Consider the following 18,960-nt stretch of genomic DNA (forward strand, 5'->3'; position numbering starts at 1 on the left):
TTATGGGACAACAAAGTGAAAAGCATAATAGAGTCTTTCCTGCACTCATCTTCATCTTTTCTGCAAATCAGGAGATCATCCACATATTGAATGATCGTGCTCTTTGTGACAATATTCCCTAGATCTTCATGTAAAATTCTGTTGAATATACTTGGGCTCTCACAGTATCCCTGAGGTAATCTGCAATGCTCATATCTTTTCCCTCCCAGGGTGAATGCTGTCAGATATTGGGACTCAGGGTCCAGTGGGACTGAGAAGAAAGCGTTCTTCAAGTCCACCACTCTAAAGCATGATGCATCTTTTGGTATGCTACACAAAATTGATGCAGGATTTGGGACTAAAGGTAACTCTTTTTGGATGTTCTAATTAAGGGGTCGTAGGTCCTGGATCATCCTCCACGCCCCGCCCTTTGCTTTCTTGATGGGGTAGATGCAAGTATTACATGGTGAATTTGAGGGCACTATTATCCCCTGCACTAGCAGTGCATCTATTGTTTCTTTTATCCCTTCTTCTGCTTCTCGGCATAGGGGGCATTGTTTTACTCGAGGCAGGATTGCCCCTGGCTTCAGTTTTATTTTGACTGGTGTCACCTCACGCAGCAGACCCACATCATGTGGACCTGTGATCCACAATTCATGTGGCACCAGTTGCATATCATGATTGAAAAAGGAAGGTGGCGCCCCTACCACTGCCATTAACTGAACTGGTACGTGTCTTGTTTGTATCATGATATCGCAGGGGATCGTAATCTCCATCACTATCTCCCCATCACTGTCTGAATCAGTAAAAAGGTCCTCATTGGACAAATCTCGCAGTGCAATATTAGCATTAATGCACAATACTGTTCGCCACTCACACCCATGTTTGTCCATTCCTATAACCGCTATTCTTTGCGCGGACACCCGTACTGCATGTAAATATAAGGACATCACTATTCCTGGCATTATTTCTGGGCGTGCTATAGGGCGGAAAACAAACTCTGCGGGCACTCTCAACTCTTCGGACCACTCGCGCTAGTGTTTTTAGCCCCTGGATGAACCAGTGGTCGCTGCTATCGTAGGGCGGCCGGGCGCCGCACCCCCAGAAAAAAAAAAAAAAGAAAGAAGCTAAAAGAGATTCAATCAGAGCTTCTCTGATTGAATCTCTTTTAGCTTCTAGTCATGCTGCATTTCCTTTGCCAACAGCGTGGGGGCGCTGTGGCAAGGAAACAAATGTACTATAGGACGGCCCGGCTTTCACAGCGGGACGCGTCCCTTTTTAGTATAAATTGTTTCTATAGTAGAGTGCGTGGAGCTCGTAGCTCCACGCACTCTACGTAGCCCTCAGAATTAGAAGCCTGGCGGGGCGCTTCAGGGGTGGCCCCACCAGTAGAAAATGTGCGCAAACAGCGCACTTTGGTTTCCCAATCCCTCCCCTGCCATGGATACAGTAATTCCATTGGCTGGCAAACAGCCAATGACATTACTGTATCTATGACTGGCGGCGCAGCGTGCGTGCGTGCGCCTGCGCCGCCTTCACACGTCTGGGTCTGTTTCTCTCTGACGACGCGACGTCGGAGACAAGTGCTGCTGCTCTGCACCAGGCCAGCCGCCACGCCAGCCTACTAGAGCCCAGCAGCGCCGTGGATCTGCTAAATACCACCCCATCCCCATCCCCCCATGTTTGTTTGTTCTCTTTGGGCTCGGGGAGTCGGGGAGTGTGTTTTACTTACGGTGTCCCCTCCCCGGGCCCAAACTACCATGACCGTCCACCACGGGCAGGCCAGGTCCAGTCATCACTGAACGACGTGTAGGCCATGGTCTACACATCGTTCAGTTTTGGCTGCCAGTGCCGAGCTAACTGCCCGTCAAATCGAGCCTTGGTGGTAGCAGGCCGACGCTACCCCCAAGGCAGGGGCAGGCAGCCCTGGGGCCTTTTACCCCCGGTCCGTGCCGACACTGGGCCATGCGGCCAGTCTGGGCAAGGCCCAGGGCAGGCGTGCGCTGCTGCTGCCTGCTGTGGCCCGCATCGCATCTGCTAATTGTCCGCCGTTTTATATTTTCGCCCTTTTTGGACAAAAAATGCCAAAAATATAAAACGAGAAATGGCACAAGTCACCAGGGAGAGCTCCCTGCCAGGGTTCTCCCTGGTGGTGATTTGTGCCGTATAAATACGGTGCACAATTAGCAGATGCGGTGGTCACTTGGGCTGCGGCTCGTGTGAGTAGCTCGCTTACATCTGTGCAGACTGCAGAGCCTGCTGCCTGACGCAGGTTCGAATGAATCCCGGCAAGACCAGACTCGGCCTTTCATCCTTCCGAGATCGATAAATGATGCCACTCAGTGAGTCTCCAGTGGGCGATCTACAAGTTGGCAAGTTGGCAATGGGTCAAAGAGGCAAGTGATCACTGTCTGGCGGTTAGGTGCATATGCAGAGGATGTTCAAGCTTCAGCGTGAATGCTGTGATAGAAAATCCAATCAAAGCCAAAACAACGTTGCTCGAAAATGACTGGATGCAGATGATTGCCACTGCCAGTATGAGATCTCATGCACTGTATAAGAACCACTGGGAGGTCTGCCGACGTATTTCATATGGTATGATAGGTTATGATATGATAGGTTATTTATTACGCCGCGCGCTTAATACCCAGAGATTTCTAAGTGTGTTCCCGGGGATCGAACCTGTTTGCTCCGTGGCGTCTTTCTTCCAAGGCGAGCACGTTGGGGATTTAACAAAATATCCCAGTCCATATTGGTGGATGCAATTTCTCAATTTCAGAATGAATGTTATACTAACTGTGGAAATTGCAAATATCCGTTCTGGCAAGACACTGCCTAGTGTATGCTCTCTGTGCCAGGTGAGGGACAGTGTGCAGACTAGAAAGCACATTGTAATGGATCGCACTGCACTTAATGATGCGAGGGTGACGCTGTTCAGCAGATTTGTCCTTGATGTGACATGGAGCTCAAGTAAATACTTCTGGTATAGGGTCATAAGCAGCCACAAAACTTCTCTGCTGATTCATTTGATAAAAATGTTAGGCTCGGATTGATAATCATTAAAGAAAACTGAATGTTCGCGGGAAAGCAGAGGAAAGGGAAATTAAAGAGTAATATGTTTTTATTATGGAAATGTTGAATTACATTTTTAGTATTTTGTTGCTTATTTTCTCCTTTTTTCTTTTTACAACGTGATGAAGCAGTATTTGTAAGTGGCTAAAAAATGAGCACCACACACTGGACAATAATAAGCAGCGCTCAGATATCTCATATCTGAGGGTTCGTAGCGCAATATAAAAGCTAAATTATTAAATTATTATTATTACCACTGTCTTTAGGCATGGCCTGGTACTAAAGTAAAGATCTACCTACAAGTGAAGAAAACGAACGTTGGTGTTTCTGATCCGTTTATAAGTAATAAAGAAACAGACACGGAATAAAAACCGCCCTCTTAACTTGCTAACAATTTTTGTCCTAGAATGCTGAATTAGGGGTAAACAGCTTATACAGATGATGTCCCAGGTACTAAAGGGCATTTTCACAAAAAAGCTAAGCATTATGGATGAAAGCAAAAGGTGCCATAAAAAATGAAAGAGTAGATTAAATTGCGCTGTGGATTGAAGGACCAAACGTTAGACCCGGAAAATAACAGTTCCAGTCTTTATCAGTTTGGATAGCGAGGGCTAATCAATGCCTATGTGAGCAGGTGAGCATTTCAAGAGGAGCTATGTTTGCATATTTGTCTTTTGAGAGGCAAATGAGTCAGGCAATCCTAATGGCTTTCTACTGAAGACCCTATGTCACTATCCAAGCTCTTTGTTTTGCCAACCAGGAGAAATATTGGGGGAGACAGAGCGCGCCTAGCTGCACTTACAGTGCCAAACATGTACGTACCTAGTCAGAATGTTTTAAATCTGAAATTCCCAGTGAACGAAATGGTCATGAAAAGTGTTAGCGATTAGGTGGGGGAAAAAATCGGTTGTGTTCTTTTAGTGCATTTAGTAAAGAGAGTTGTGTAGAAAAGGGAGAGGTTTCGATAATGTGAGCCTTGCTAAAGAAAAGAATGTTTGTTTCTGGATAGTATATACAGCTATCTTACAAAGGTGACAGTTATCTCAGACAGACTCTGAGGATTTTAATCCAAGGATCAACAAATCACACATTCCAGGTGGCACTATCGGCGAGCAGTGAAATGGTCGGCTAAGCGGCTTTAAGTATCTCATTGAGCTGCGTTTGTTAGCGGATTTGCTCTATTAATGTTTAGTAATGCTGGTTACGCACTGCACTTGAGTGATAGTTGGACATTGTTCCCACCCAAACAGTAGTTTCATCGACACACATCTCCACTATTGTGGTCCCAAAATATGCCCAAAATGCAGCAAATATTGCCATACAATGCTCTATCGTTTTGCACTAAGTCGCCTTGTCATTCTAGGGAATCGTGCTCCAAAGGCATGCCCTGTTCACGATGCAGGTGTGGTGGCTGAGGTGGGGGCGGGTTGTGGGAGCCTGCGAGGGTGCCGCAACCACTCCAATCCAGGGCAATTAGGGCCCTTCCAGTGCCACCCCCAAGTCACTAGGCCGCACTGGCACCATATGGCCAGGCAGGCTGGCCTCAAACGACCTTGTTGCCTGACTCCTGCAGGGGGTTGTGTGTTTTTACCACTTTTTGGCTATAAATCCATAATATAGATATTCTCCCACCAATTACAAGCACGTAGCTTCTAAATTTGAAGATTTGGAAAGCGCATGTTTGAGCCCTTATCCCAGGTTTTCCAACGGACACACTGAGCCCGATTCTGAAAGAGAAAGAAACGCAAGATGCTTGCGCGATTCATAGAAATGCACAGGACACCTTATTCACAAAGGTCGCCTGCGCACTTCTGTGGGTGGGAAGAGGCATTTGCCAAAGCATGTGATGCCCTGTCCAGCTCCTTTGCATGCATTGGGTGCACACGCTTTACTGGCACCAACTCCAGCTATGGTCAATGATCAAGTTTAAATTCGGGAAAAGACATGCGAGATGCAAGAACTTCTGGTGGCTGAGGTGGTCCTTATTTGTCATTGTGTGTAACCATTTTCTGTGTATTTGAATCGTCATTCTTGAAGACGCAACAAAAATCAGACAACATGGAAAAATGTCGCAAGCCTGTATATGTTTGGGTCTGAAAAGATCATCCTGTGGTAGCCAAACCGTGAGAAGTTTGTTCTTTTATACGGCAGTTTTAGTCGGTGTGGAAAGTGTTTGCAAAACGTGAAACTGCCGTATAACGGAGAAAGGACCAGTATAATCGTTTTCACTTCCATCTTTTAATGAGTTCCCCAGCACCCCCTCCTCCCACTCGCCTCCCCCCCACTGTTTTGTACCTCGTTTCTTTCCTTGAATTGCAGCAGGAGGCCAGCACATGCTACTCCGCTGTTTGTGGAAACTTGTGTCAGTAATACTGTGTCTCAGGTGCATTGATCGCCCCACATCATCACTGTTTATTAAGGTTTCCTAGCAGTGCTCTCCACTTGGCCCCAGTCACAAGGGCCACTTTTTTTAGTCGCCGCTTGCCCCTTTAGCCAAGACACTTTGCAGAGATTTGCACTTGTTCACGTTTCCATTGAACATGTGGGTATTAGGCCTAAATGTCCTGTACACGTGCACATTGTTGTTGGATGGAAAGATAACACTGGAAAAACGCTGATTTCCCAACCCTACGCTTTACTACCCCTCCTTCACCCTACTTAGCTGCTTGCCCTTTCTGCTGTTTACCATCTGGTTGATACTTTGCCTCCTGGGCTGTGCAATGTTGCATCTACTTGCATCCATTTATCTGATTTTTGCACCACTTTCCTTGATTTTCCCCCTTCTCTGCCTTCTGTCCTCCACGTTCTTTGTTATCCCCTTCCTTGCCCCTCTTCTCTCTGATCACAACCAGTTCTCTGACTTGCCATTTCTCCTTCTTGCTTATCTGACTGCACCCCTGGTATTTAACTGTCAGCCTGTGCTTCTTCTTCTTGCTGTTTACCCACCTTCCCCTTTGACCTCGGCTCACTGCCTTGTGTTGTGCTTGATCTGTCTACCTTCATCGCTTCATCCCTTGTTGTGGCCAGGCACAGCTGTAGCACAGCTACACTTGCCAGGCACTTGCCACTTGCCAGGCACAGCTGTAGCAGAATTAACTACCCATTGTTGTAGAAGCAGCAACATGGTGCAAGTTCCTGGGCATCATGATCTAATAGCAGTGCCTGGCAGAAGCTTAAACCGTGTATGCACAAGGCCAAAATGTTGGCTTTGTCAATGCTTGTGTTTGAACAGGATCTCAGTGGCTTTGCCAATGCTGTTTTTAACAGGACTTCAGCGAAGGACACGTTGAGTGCTTATAAATCCCGTGCCTGAAGGGCTGCAGCAAATTAATTTTGTAATGTGAGATCCGCAAAGCGCACTTTTAAAGCCCCAGAACGAAAACATTACAGAAATGTATATATTGCAGCGTTATACAACTGATGACTGGCACATGGTGGTAGTTGCTGGTACTTTCTTTACACTTCGTATTAATGATTATTCTGGTTCCGCTTCAATGTTACAAGCAGTTAACTATCTCTCCTTCATGTGTGAAAACCATTTTAATACTGCTCTGAGCCTATGTTGCCATTTCTCAGATCAGTCTCTCGCTTTCTCTTTACAGACAATCAGCAACACCTTACATGAACAAATCCAACCAGTCCAGGGCAATTGTTGTGCAACTAAAACATCGGACTTCAACCTCCACAGTGCACCTTCCGTGATTTGGATTTCCCATAGCCTGCGAAGGAGTTCATTGCAGTGACCATTCTCCAGAACGAGGTGAGCTAGCATGAGTCTTTTGTAGGGTTTGTTGCTCAGGGCACTCCAACTCTGTTTGTGTTCATCTCTAGTAAAGAAGGCACACAGCTATCTTGTTTACATTGTTTTTTAAAAGAAGCCCATATTTGTGGGGATCAATGAGGTGGGGGAAAATCTGATGAACAGTACAGACTACAGATACAGAATGGCATCTATGACTAGCTGAGAGGGTGGCATGTGAAAATGGAAAGTCATACATATAATGCAAAAAGGCCTGCTTATGGTTCAATGGAAGCAAACCTGTCCATTTGGAAACAGTTTTTTGAAGGATAGCATTGGGAGGTGGTTCCCACTTACCTCATGATGTCCAGGTATCTTCCAGTTGAATGGCATAAAGTAATTTGTTTTACTGCTGTAAAATCCCACAGTCTTTCAAACATCAGAATACCATCTTTCTAATCTTCATCATTGCTCCCACAGTGCTTGGGAGGGGTTCGGGCTGTGTCATGCAGTCAGAAAAATCTCCCTACATTCTAAACAATGTTTATTTTAGAACGGTATTAACAGAACAAACTTGCACTCATTTGCCAAACAAGCTGCAATACGTACTGTGTGGCTGGTGTCACATTTACTAATGGGCATGTGTGTTAACGCATGCATAGATAACATCAGCAATTATACTCAATTGTACTGGTCGATGATAAGTACAGCAGAGTTGTGTATAATTGCAGACACTATCTGTGTCTAGTACTGACTAATTATACTAATGTGTTATTGAAGAGCAAACCTAACAATGACTACATGATTCCATCTACATATACATGTACATAATAATTTTGCCTATTAACAGGTGTCACTGTTGCCGAAAATGAATTCAGTGGACCAATTACTCTCAAAACCATTTTCCGGACTCGCACACAATGAAAAACTGGAGGTGAAAAGACTAGGGCCTGATCGGCCAGATGTAAGAATTGAACAGTCCGCAAAAGATGGGGGAAAGGCTTACACACGCACATTTTCCATGGTGTGGTATGAAAAGAAGACATGGCTCACTGGTAGCATTGCTAAGCAGTCTTTGTTCTGCTTCCCTTGCCTGCTGTTTGGAGATGAAACGGCATGGAGAAAAACCGGAGTCACTCACTTAAAGCATTTGTCAGAAGAAAGCAAGAGACATGAATTGTGCAAATCTCATATTGAGAATATATTACAGCTGCGCATGTTGGGAAGTGTAAACATTGCAACACAGTTGGATGATGCCTATCGCCGGAGCGTGATGAGACGTAATGAGGATGTGGATAAACACCGATACATCTTGTCAAAGTTACTAGTCTGTGTGCGTTTTTGTGGTGTGTTTGAATTGGCTTTACGTGGCCATGATGAAACTGAAGACTCTTTAAATCCTGGTGTATTTAGAGGCCTGGTGGATTTTGTATCCAGCATAGACAGTGCAATGGAACTACACTTAAAAAATACAACAGTATTCAAGGGCACTTCAAAAACAATTCAGAATGAACTGCTGGACTGCATGCTCACGGTCACCAGAGAGATCATTGTAGAGCAGTTAAAATGCACAGATTATGTGGCTATTCAGGCAGACGATACAACTGCTGTTTCCACTAAGACTCAGTCTGTGCTAGTCTATTGCTACATTGATGAACGATACAGAATTGTTGAAAGGTTTTATGGATTCTCTCATCTGAAAGACTCTAGTGCGCAGACCATTGCTACTGCCATAATGGAAAAATTGGACAAAGTATTCCCTGAAGATTGCCACAAAAAAAAGTAATTGTGCAAACATATGATGGTGCGAGTGTAATGAGGGGGGTGTCTGGTGGAGTCCAAAAGAAAGTAGCTGAAGTGTATCCAAATGCACATTATGTACATTGCTATGCACACCAGCTTAACCTCATCATTGAACAGACTGTTTAAAAAATCTCAGAAGCTCGAGTTTTCTTTTGTGATATCTCTAGCTTCTGTACATTTTTTTCTCGTTCTCTGAAAAGAACCGCCGTTCTAGATGAGGTATCAGATCAAAGACTTCCAAAACCATCTCGCACTCGCTGGAGCTACCATATTCGGGTAGTGGAAGCCATATATCAGCACAGGGAAGCACTCTGTACATGCTTTGAGACCATTATTGAAAGACGGACTGATTTTGAGGGGTTACTGTGCATGAGGCCCAGGGATTCATTCGAACTCTGAAAGAGAAGGCGTTCCTTTTCTTCCTTTTTTTGTTCAATGACATAATGCCCCATGTCGACATTCTATATAACCAGCTTCAGAAGCGAGACATTGACTCTGTGTATGTACAGAAAGCTACTGTAACTTTTATCAAGTGCATTGGCAGAGTACGTGAAAACACTGACAATCTGGAAGCTAAACTTCCATCAGAGGCACCTTTTTCAGTTCGCAATGTAAATATGAACACTTTGAATCGTTTGGCTAAAGAAGTATGTGATATTATAGTTACACAAGCCCAATAACGCTTTGCATTTACTAACCACTTGGAGGGGGCCAAATTGTTGCAGAGTGACCTATTTCAAACACATGGACAGTCTTTTCCCAATGATGCACTGAATGCAACTGTCCAAGCGTACTCCATGTTAAACAAGGAAAGACTGCGCACTGAGCTTTCAATTGTTTATGAGAGACCAGAATTCTGTACTTCAAGTTGGGCAATTTCTTTATTAAAAGTGTTTGTTGAAAACAATCTCGAAGAAGCATTTAGTGAGACAATGCAGTTATTCAAAATTCTGATTACTACACCCATGACAACAGCTGAGTCTGAGTGCTGTTTCTCCACCCTGAAGCGAATTAAAACATTCTTGAGAAACACAATGACTGAGGATCGTCTGAATGCTTTGGCCATGCTGTCCATGGAAAAACCACTAATTCAAGAGATCCCTGACTTCAATAAACGGATTATTGATAAATTTGCCTCTCTGAAAAATAGACATGCACAATTTGTGTACAAACTTTCAAAATTATTGACCAGTGAATGTTCTCTTACAAACAAGCTATTTGCAGTTATTTTGTGGGTTACCTTGAATTCTTTGTTTCAATGGCCTTATGTATTTTAGGATTTTTTGTAGAACAGTGAGAAATGTGAAGTATGTTTTGATGTTATGGTTGTTGGTTGATAATAAAGCACTCAACATAATAAACTTAGTAAACTATTTCTGTTGCATTTTTCTCCATGCAATATGTATGTGCTATTTCTGAGACCTGTGCATTCCACGTGTTGCAACTTTGAGAAACTGAAGCAATGGCAACTCAGCGTGGCAGACAGCCATTAAAGGAAGGACAAATGTCGCATTAATTAAGTGGTTAAAAACTAAAGTAATATTTTAGCTTAGTTTCCCCCTTTCAGAAAATGCCTAAAATCCTACCTTATTAAGAGGATGAGCGCATGTGAATGCCAGTAACAGCATGACAAACATATGTTTCCATCATTACTGACTATATAATGAATTTCTTTATGCATACACCATAGTACCAGCTATTCTCAATACAAGCTGCTGTAAAATACACCATCACACTTGCACACGTAAGAATAGTGTACCACCATTAATATGTAAAACCGAATGCTTTTTTCATATTTCGGTGGGTTTTTTGGACAGTAAATTGCACATTCTGTAGGCCATTTTTCCAACATTTGTGCGGGGGGAGAACCCCTCCCGCACCCCTCTTGGGGGGGTGGGCTCGCTACTAAATTCGCCCTGGAAAATTTACGCCCCACCAGCTTTCAAACTCACCAGCCGCCAACGGGGTTTGAACATGTCTGGGTCAACTGGTGTGGCGCGTACCTCCGGTGCTGTGGCTCGTGTGTGTACTACCAACATTACTCACAATGGGCAGATCCCCGGGGTCAAGCAGAATATCCCTCTTTCAGTGAACGATATAGTCATATTGAGCTTGCTGAGGAGGCCCCTCTCCAGCAAGTTAATTGGTGATTCTTCATAGTACAGTAAAGGTGCTTCTGCTGTATTCCCTCCTACTGTTACATCAAAATCTTCTGTGTAAGGAGCTTCAACCACCGCCTCAGAGAACCCGTGCATTTCCAATTTACGATTAGATAACAGAAACCTGCCTTCTCGTAGGCATGATTTTTCGGCTCCTGAGTCTACCATAAAAATTAATTGTTTATTCCCTATCTCCGCCCCTACCAATGGTTCCTCCGCTGTATCGAGGGTCGTTGATAGTACTGGACATGCAAGTGCTCTCTGTGGGCTGTCCTATGCTGGATGTCTTGTCGTTCCCCATTATCAAAGATATTCCCTGATACCACTGCCACTCCACCAAAGGGTGCAGGTGCACTATTTGCCGTTGTGGCGAAAGGGTTACCTTGTACATGGGTCCGGTGTTTGCGGTATTGTGGATGCTGTTGAACATTACGCGGCGATGCTCTGCACTCATCTGTGTATCTCTGATCCTGCTGTTCTTCTCTCCCTCCACCTCCCATTGGCAGCCCATGTGGGCTCCCTGGGTGGGGGTGGCCATATTGTTGTTCATTTTGATAATTATTCATGGGTCTGCTTCTATACTCCCTTGAAAAATGTCCCCACCTCCCACAATTCCAACAATTCCCTTGTCCTCCCCTTGGACCTGGTCCTTCGTACCCGCCATACCCTCCATACCCTGGACCACCCCCTCTTTGACCTCTGTACCCACCTCTTCCTCCGCAGGCGCTCCTTACTTGCCACTGTGACCCTCCGTATTGCTCCTCACAGTTCCACTGCTCCTGTCTGTTTCCTGCCCAATTAGCTGTCATTCTAGCTTGTATTACTGTTGACCCTTCCTCCTCCTCTCGTTCCCTTTGTGTGGGGAGTGCAGCTACAGCTGCTGTGACCTTATCTGAATTAATTTTCCCTCGTCTGCCAGTCTTCTCTGTGCTATCTCTTTCTCCCTTTCTATGATCCTTTTGCAATGGTGTACTATGATGCTTTGTATCTTGGGCCAGCCCTTCGCTTCGATCCCAGCCATTTTATTGAGCCCTTTCTGAACTTCCTTCGGCAGCCCTCTTTTTTTAAAAAATATGTTTATTTTTGGAACAAGCAGAGTGGTAACCATACATATTGAGTCAAAACATGTAAAACCTTATTATGGAATCATCTCACATTTCCCCTCTGTCCCCCCGTTCCCCTGCAGTTGGTTATCCTGAGTATGTGTCGAAGTTCCTGGTTCCTTCCCCCAACGCCTAAGATGTGAGTCCGCCCTCGAGGATCCTTCTGACCAGTTGCGGTTTGTAGGTCAGGGCCTGGTCATAGTCGATTATTGGTCCCCAAATGTTTTGGAGGCGATGGAGCCGGCCCGCTCTGCCTGCTGTTACCCTCTCCGCTATCTGCACGTCCCATATTTTTGTCCAACAGAGGGGCATGAGCGTAACTTGGCTTTGGCTCCTGATCGTGGGAAGATTCCTGGGACAGGAGACCCGAGGAGAATGGGTTCAGGTTCCAGAGGAATTGTCGTTTGGGTGATCTCTGTGATGACAGTTAGACATTGTTTACAAAAATTCTGGACCTTAGGGCAGGTCCACTACATATGAAAAAAGGATCCCACTTGGCTGCACCGTCTCCAGCAGGTTGGGTCGAGGGTTTGGTTCATGTGATGGAGTCTCAAGGGGGGATAATACCAGCGTAGCAGGATCTTGTAGGAGCATTCTCTGTTAGTGATACATGCTGATGCAGAGTGGGTGCGAGTCCAGATGTCCACCCAAGTTTGGTCCTCTATTGGGTGTCCTAAGTATGCTTCCCATTGTGTCATAGATCTGGTTCTTGAGGCTAGGAAATCTGTTTGGAAGCACCTGTATAAAATTGATATTTTGCCCCGTGTCGGGAGATCTTTGAGAGTTATTTCCAGGGCTGTGGGGGCTCGGGTCGCTGCTTGGCGGGTTTGCGGATGGGAGCACCAGTGAGGCAGCTGAATATAGGTGGATCTGTAACTCTCTTGGAGCCAAAAGGTTCCTTGCATTGTTCGAAATTGCGAGTTGATCCTCCTTCAAAGAGCTGTCCTAGGGCTTCCAGGCCCCCCTCGATCCAGTTTTTAAAGTTTTGGGGGTGTTCTCCGGGTGAGAAAGCCGGGTTCAGGAATATTGGAGAGGAGGGGTTCAGTCCTCTTGGGATCCCTTTCTGTTTCAGAGCTCTGTCCCAGATGTTCACTGTATGCTTGGTGGACATGAGGAGACCCTGCCAGCGCCTCCGCATCAGGGGTGGGACGTATGGGAGGCAGCGTAGGGGGAGGGGGAGCCGCGACGGTTCTAGTTCCACCCATCTGAGGCGGTTTGTGAGGGTCTGCCATGTTTGTGTGCATGCTAGTTGCACCGCCATTTGATATCTTTAGAGGTCTGGGACCCGCAGGCCGCCAAGTCTTGCACTGCCTAGCATTGTTCCCCTAGGGATCCGGGCTTCCCTCCCCCTCCAAGTCAACTGTAGCATTTTCCTCTGTAGGCGACGGAATCATGGTTGGGAGTGTTGAGCAAGCGTATAGGAATCTGGGCAGCAGGTTCATTTTGCAGGCAGTAATTCGGCCCATCAATGATATTTCTTGAGATGCCCAGCACTTTAGGTTGGCTTCCACTTCTTTAAAGAGTGGGGGGAAGTTTACTTGGTAGACCATCTTTGGCTCATCCGGGATTTGGACTCCCAGGGAGGTGATAGCCTTTGTTTTCCATTGGGTTGGACACATGGCGGCTAGGGTCTCCTTGTCTGCCGGAGTTAAGCCTATCCCCAAGGCCGCTGACTTGTTAAAATTGATCGAGAATCCAGGTACTCTACCATAGCTGTCTATTCCCACCAGGGCGTGTGGCAGCAAAAAGTGGGGCTCAGAAATGGTCAATAGGACATCGTCCGCATACAGTGCAATTTTGTGTTGAGAGGGGCTGACTCGGGGGCCCTTGATGAGGTTGTTTAGCATGATCCGCTGAGCAAAGGGTTCCATGATCAATGCAATCAAGAGTGGGGATAGAGGGCAGCCCTGTCTAGGTCAGGGGGATCAGGGTGGAGAGGGAGCCGTTGATTCTGAGGAGGGTTTTCGGTGCTTGGTAGTTGGCTAGGATCATAGTTCTGAACTCTGGCCCAAATCCAAAGGCTTCCAGGGGGAGTCTGATTCCACCCCCCGGCGGGGGCACAGTCTATGGGTTCAATCAAGAAGCAGTTGTGATTTTTCTAATTGTGAGAGCACAGACTGAAAGAGGTTGCCCACATAGTCCGCCAACTTGTTATCTGGGACTGAGGACGGAACTCCTCGAATTCGGAGGTTGTTGTGTCGCGCTCCTCCTGCTTGAATTCCAAGATCTCGCATTTGTCCTGTAGGAGTCTGACTGAGTGTTGAACTTCACTTAGGGTAGCTGATTGGTCCTGGTACCGGTCTTCCAATTCCCCCAGATGTTGTTCAGCTTCAGTCACTCTTTGGTCGGTGTGTTCTAGTTTTGTGGAGAGTTCAGTCATACAAGATCTAAATTCGGCTTTAATATCTGTCATGAATTCCTTAATGTCGTTTTTGGTTGTGAGGGTCCCCCCTCTTCCGAGGCTTTTGGCGAGGCGGGAGCAGGAAGCTCCTGTTTCTTACTTTTATCCGCTGATAATAACATCACAGCGATGTCTGGGTTTTTGCCAGATTTTTGTTGTTTAGCCATGGTGTTTTTGTGCGTGGCAGGAATGCTGTAATGCCTTCTGGATGGAATACCGTAGTTGGGCAATCGGTCCGAAGATGGATGTCCGTATACCGTTCCCACGTCGGTCTAGTTGGTCGGGGAGCTGTGGTTTGTTGGTAGAGAAAGGAAACTGCTGGTAGAGAGGAAATTTACTCCCTCGGGGAGTGAGGGTGATGAAGAGGCTCACTTGAGTTCCCTGGAGCACATGGGAGAGAAGAGTCGGCTAGTATGTGGGCCGGGGCGCTCCAGGAGCTGGTCAGGAAGAGTGGATTGAGGAGGGAGAGCCACCGAGAGCGCAGGGTAAGAGGCACCGTAAATGTCAATCAAGGCTATTCACTCTTCTTTTTTTTGAGGAGGCGCTGGCCTCAATCCACTCAGTGGGGCCTCCAGGGAACGTGAAATCCTCCAGCGAGGGTGAAGTGGGGTGCCCAATGTTGTAGAGCTGGCCAGGCTGTTTTGTTTCAGGTGCACAGTTGTTTTTATGGTACTGGTAGGAGCAGGGAAAGGAAGAGCCTCCCAGCCCCCGCGTCTCTGGGCTCCCTCCGCCATTACTTTAGGCTCCCCCTGCCGGGCCGAGGTCAGGAGCCAAGGGGTCAGCCCCATGTTGTCAGGTGGGGCTGGGTTGAGGGTGCAGGTGGAGCGGCCCGCTCCCCCGCCTGGTGTCGGCACCAGAGGTGAAGATCTGGGGAGGAGTGGGCCCTCAATTGGTGTTGGAATGGGGCGAGGGGAGAGCCACAGAGCCCCCCAACCCGTCCCCACCCTCAGAGATTTACCCGCGCTCCTGGTGCCTCTGCAGGGCTCGCGCAGGTTCCAGAGGGGGCCAAGGCACAGGTTTTCTGCAGCGCTGCCACGGGGGGTCCGGAGCGCAGGATCAGGGAGGGCTACCCCCACATTGGGGCGGGCGTCTTAAGGCCCTTGTCCTTTTCCGAACAGCGGAGTAGCCCCACGGGCTTCGGGCGGCCATCCAGCTCAAGTCCGCCAGCTCCAAGCCATTGAGCGGGACCTAGTGCGGGCGGGCTGGTGTAGGGAGAAGGTCAGAATCGGACGCTCTCTCCAGCATCGGGGGAGGCCACGGGGAAGCCTCCAGGGATCAGCTTCTCGTCTCCTACCCCCTCACTCTCCCAGCGGCACCGGACTTGCTGCTCCATCTGCCATTTTGAAGTCAGGTCCGTGGGTGGTGGTGGGGCCGTGGGATGGATTTCGCTCGGTATCCGTTGGTGCAGATTGGATTAAATGATGCCGGAGGTGCCTCAGGAGTTTCTCTTTGCCCCAGAATGTTAACTTGACATATAAAATGCTAAAACCACCTTAAAGGAGCAGAAGGCAGCGGGTGTCCCACGGAGGCCATCAAGAGAGCGACCGCATCCCCACCCCTCCAGGCCACGCCCCGCCCTCTTTTTATTATAAAGTAGAACAGGGAGGTTGACTGATCCCAGGCCGTGCCCGTCTCCGCTCTCCACATCTCCTGCACCCATAAAATGAAGGCCATTGCATCTTCCTCGTCATTCATTGTGCATTGCATTACTGACTGTAAGTCAGGTGTATCTGGGAATGTGTCTCTTAATGCGTCCCAGATTCTTGCCCTTACTGGGTTAAAGGAAGCACCATCATGGCGATCACAATCTAATGTTATTCCTGGGAAGCCTGCTTTCGCCCAGACCCAATCAGCTTGATCACCCACTGCGGACACCAGCAAGCTCTTAACGTCACCTACTGCCAAAGGAACCCCTGCAGTTTTCTTTTTGAATGCATATATCCATTTACTTGCACCTCCTGAAAGTGAGGGTAATAGTTTTAATAAATGTGCTTTATCCATCTGTGCCCATGGTATGTTATTTGGTCTCCCTCCTCCCCTGTGTATCAGTGGTAGCTACAACCTTCCTTTTGTCCCTTTCCCTGTACTCATCTTTGTCCCTCTTTTTCCCAATACGGACATCCTCCCCACTCTGCTTCTTAGTCTTATATTCCATTCTTCTTCCATTGACCACCCCAGAGGTGTTTCGTCTAGTCTCACTGGTACTCCCCCTGCTGTGATCCCTGTTCTCCTTCCTTCTAACTCCTCTTCCTCTATGTCACACCACAGTTCTTCCGCTCCTCCCAATCACATACCCTCTCCCATTGTTTCCCCCTCAGGCGTGTGTTGCTCTAGCTCTATTATCCTTGTTGGTTCATTGTTTATTCGAAACAGTATCTCCCCCTTCTTCCACCCTTCCTCAATGGATCTGTCGGGTGTCCATGACCTCTGTGTCTGATAGAACCTGGAAGTACCTGATCCACTCTGTTCGCCTATATCTCTTAGTCTCGACAGTTTAAATCTGGGCTAATGATATCCTTGAGTCTAAATCTTCTGTGAACTTTTCAATATCTATTATCGGGGTATTCACCTGTCCACTCGCTCTTGGGCACTCATAAGGTGGGGGTGCTGTGGGTCGTGGTGGGGTTGGGGGAGTGGGTTTTGACACATACACTGGGTCACTGTATCCCTCGGCTGGCACTGGTTTGTTTAAGAGGGGGTATATTCGTACAACCTCTACTGGCCCTTCCTTTTCTTGGCCCTCCTTTCCATTATTCTCTATTGCCAGGGGAGATGCAATCTGTTCCTTTATTTGCTCTTTCCTTTTTATTGGAGGCACCTCTTCAAATAACCTCCATAGGTCTAATATCTCCCTTCTATTCTGTAATTGTTTTCCTTTATATTTTACAAATAGGCATGTGGCCACCATATCCAGTATGTTTTTATCAAATGATCCTCCCTGGGGCCATAGCTGTGGGAGCCCTTCTCCTTTTAATTCTGGGACCTACTTGTCATGAAATGTAGTTATTCTCTCCGCATAACCTGGTAGGCTCTGACAAATATGGGCCAGTGGTGTTTCCGCACCCATGTTAAGTTCTCGCCCCCCCTGTACCTTTTGCTGGTGTGTGTGTTATGTAGTTACAGTGCTAACTATACCAGGATTGTGTTGTTGATATACCACTTCTATACACCTACACCGAGTCTTAAAAAGTATCACACTTAGAATGACCACTTAGGACAACGGTACAGTTATTTTAGCCATTATTAAAATGCAGTGATCCCAAAAAGACATAACAAATTCAGTACATAACATTGACCAAGAGACAGTTCACATACAACACATAACACATATCCTCCCTGTCTTCTCTCAATGCTCCTATTAATGAGGATCTCCCTTGCACCAGCACTCTACACTCCTTATCCATTAGGTTGCCTGAATATCTTCCTGTAAATCAGAAAAAGAAGATTATAGCTTTTCTAAATTGTTCTCTGAGTCTTCCCCTTATGCGAGACTCCCACTTATTTCTTCTATTTTCCACTTATTCCCAGTACTAGTCAAGATAGCACTATACGGCGCCGCCTTCTACCCCCTCGCACAGCTAGGTTCCCATACTCCTTTTTCACCTCCTAATCTGTTTAACTCATTCTAATGGCCATATGCAGAGAAAGAAAGAGAATGAAGATAGTATCTATTATAACCCCAAGAGCCCCCTTACCTTAGTCTGACCTCGTATGCTATGTTCTACATCCAACTCCTTTTAATGTCGCTCGCACTTGATACTCGCGTGTCCGTCTTGATCCGAGACCCTCCGGACCCAGTCCTTCCAGGCGCTGCCTCACGCTAAATGGCCGCCCAGGCTCTGGTGAGCGGTACTACGGGTTTTGTAACATACCCTCTCGCCCTACTGCGTGAGCACGTCTAAGCGTACCAGTTGCCGTAGGTGAGCAGCTCTCTTGAGGGGGCACGTTGTGGGTCTCTGCTGCGGCCGGGGACATCTCGTGCCAAAAGGAACAAAAGGACAAATCACGTTGGGGTCACCACTTGGAAGTAAGCGTCCCCCAATAAGGCATTTAAAACTTCCCAGTGAGAGTCAATAATGGACACACCGCAAATGGGAATGAGACCAAGACCAAGTGCGGGTGAAGTCAAAAGTAAAAGTTTATCTAAACCAATATAGGGCAAGCAGAGAACTCGGAAAACTCAGAGAGCGCTCTGCCAAAACATCAGCAAACATTCTTATTTATTACAAAGTTGCATCATAGATGACGTAAGCTATAGGGGCCACATAAGTTGTGGGGATTGGGTGGTGAAGACTAGCTACTATGTAGTCCTTATGCCCGGTGATCCAGGATTGGTGGAGGACCACGTGGTGCCAGCGCAATGCCTGCAGGTCAGCTGAACTCATCAGGGTGGAGCTTTGGTTGGTTGATGGTTGATTGATACATCTTTGACTATGCTAACATTTGCCCTTGTGGCCTCACACACTCATTCTTGGTTAGACGTAATTCATAATGCCATATAAATCCTACGAATTGTTATTCTAACATCACAGGAGACATAACACATAGCTCTGGGTGTGAGTCGTTCATTATTCTAAAGAATATTATACACGGGGTGAGCAATAGGTGAGCAGCTTTCACTGGTTCAGGAGGCTTATCAGGGGGCACATTCCAGGGATACATCTATCTTTTTCCTCCGTTAGATCTAGTGGGGGGACATCTTTA

Source organism: Ambystoma mexicanum, chromosome 6p, assembly GCF_040938575.1.
Source record: "Ambystoma mexicanum isolate Mex_15411 chromosome 6p, UKY_AmexF1_1, whole genome shotgun sequence".
NCBI classification, from domain to species: Eukaryota; Metazoa; Chordata; class Amphibia; order Caudata; family Ambystomatidae; genus Ambystoma; species Ambystoma mexicanum.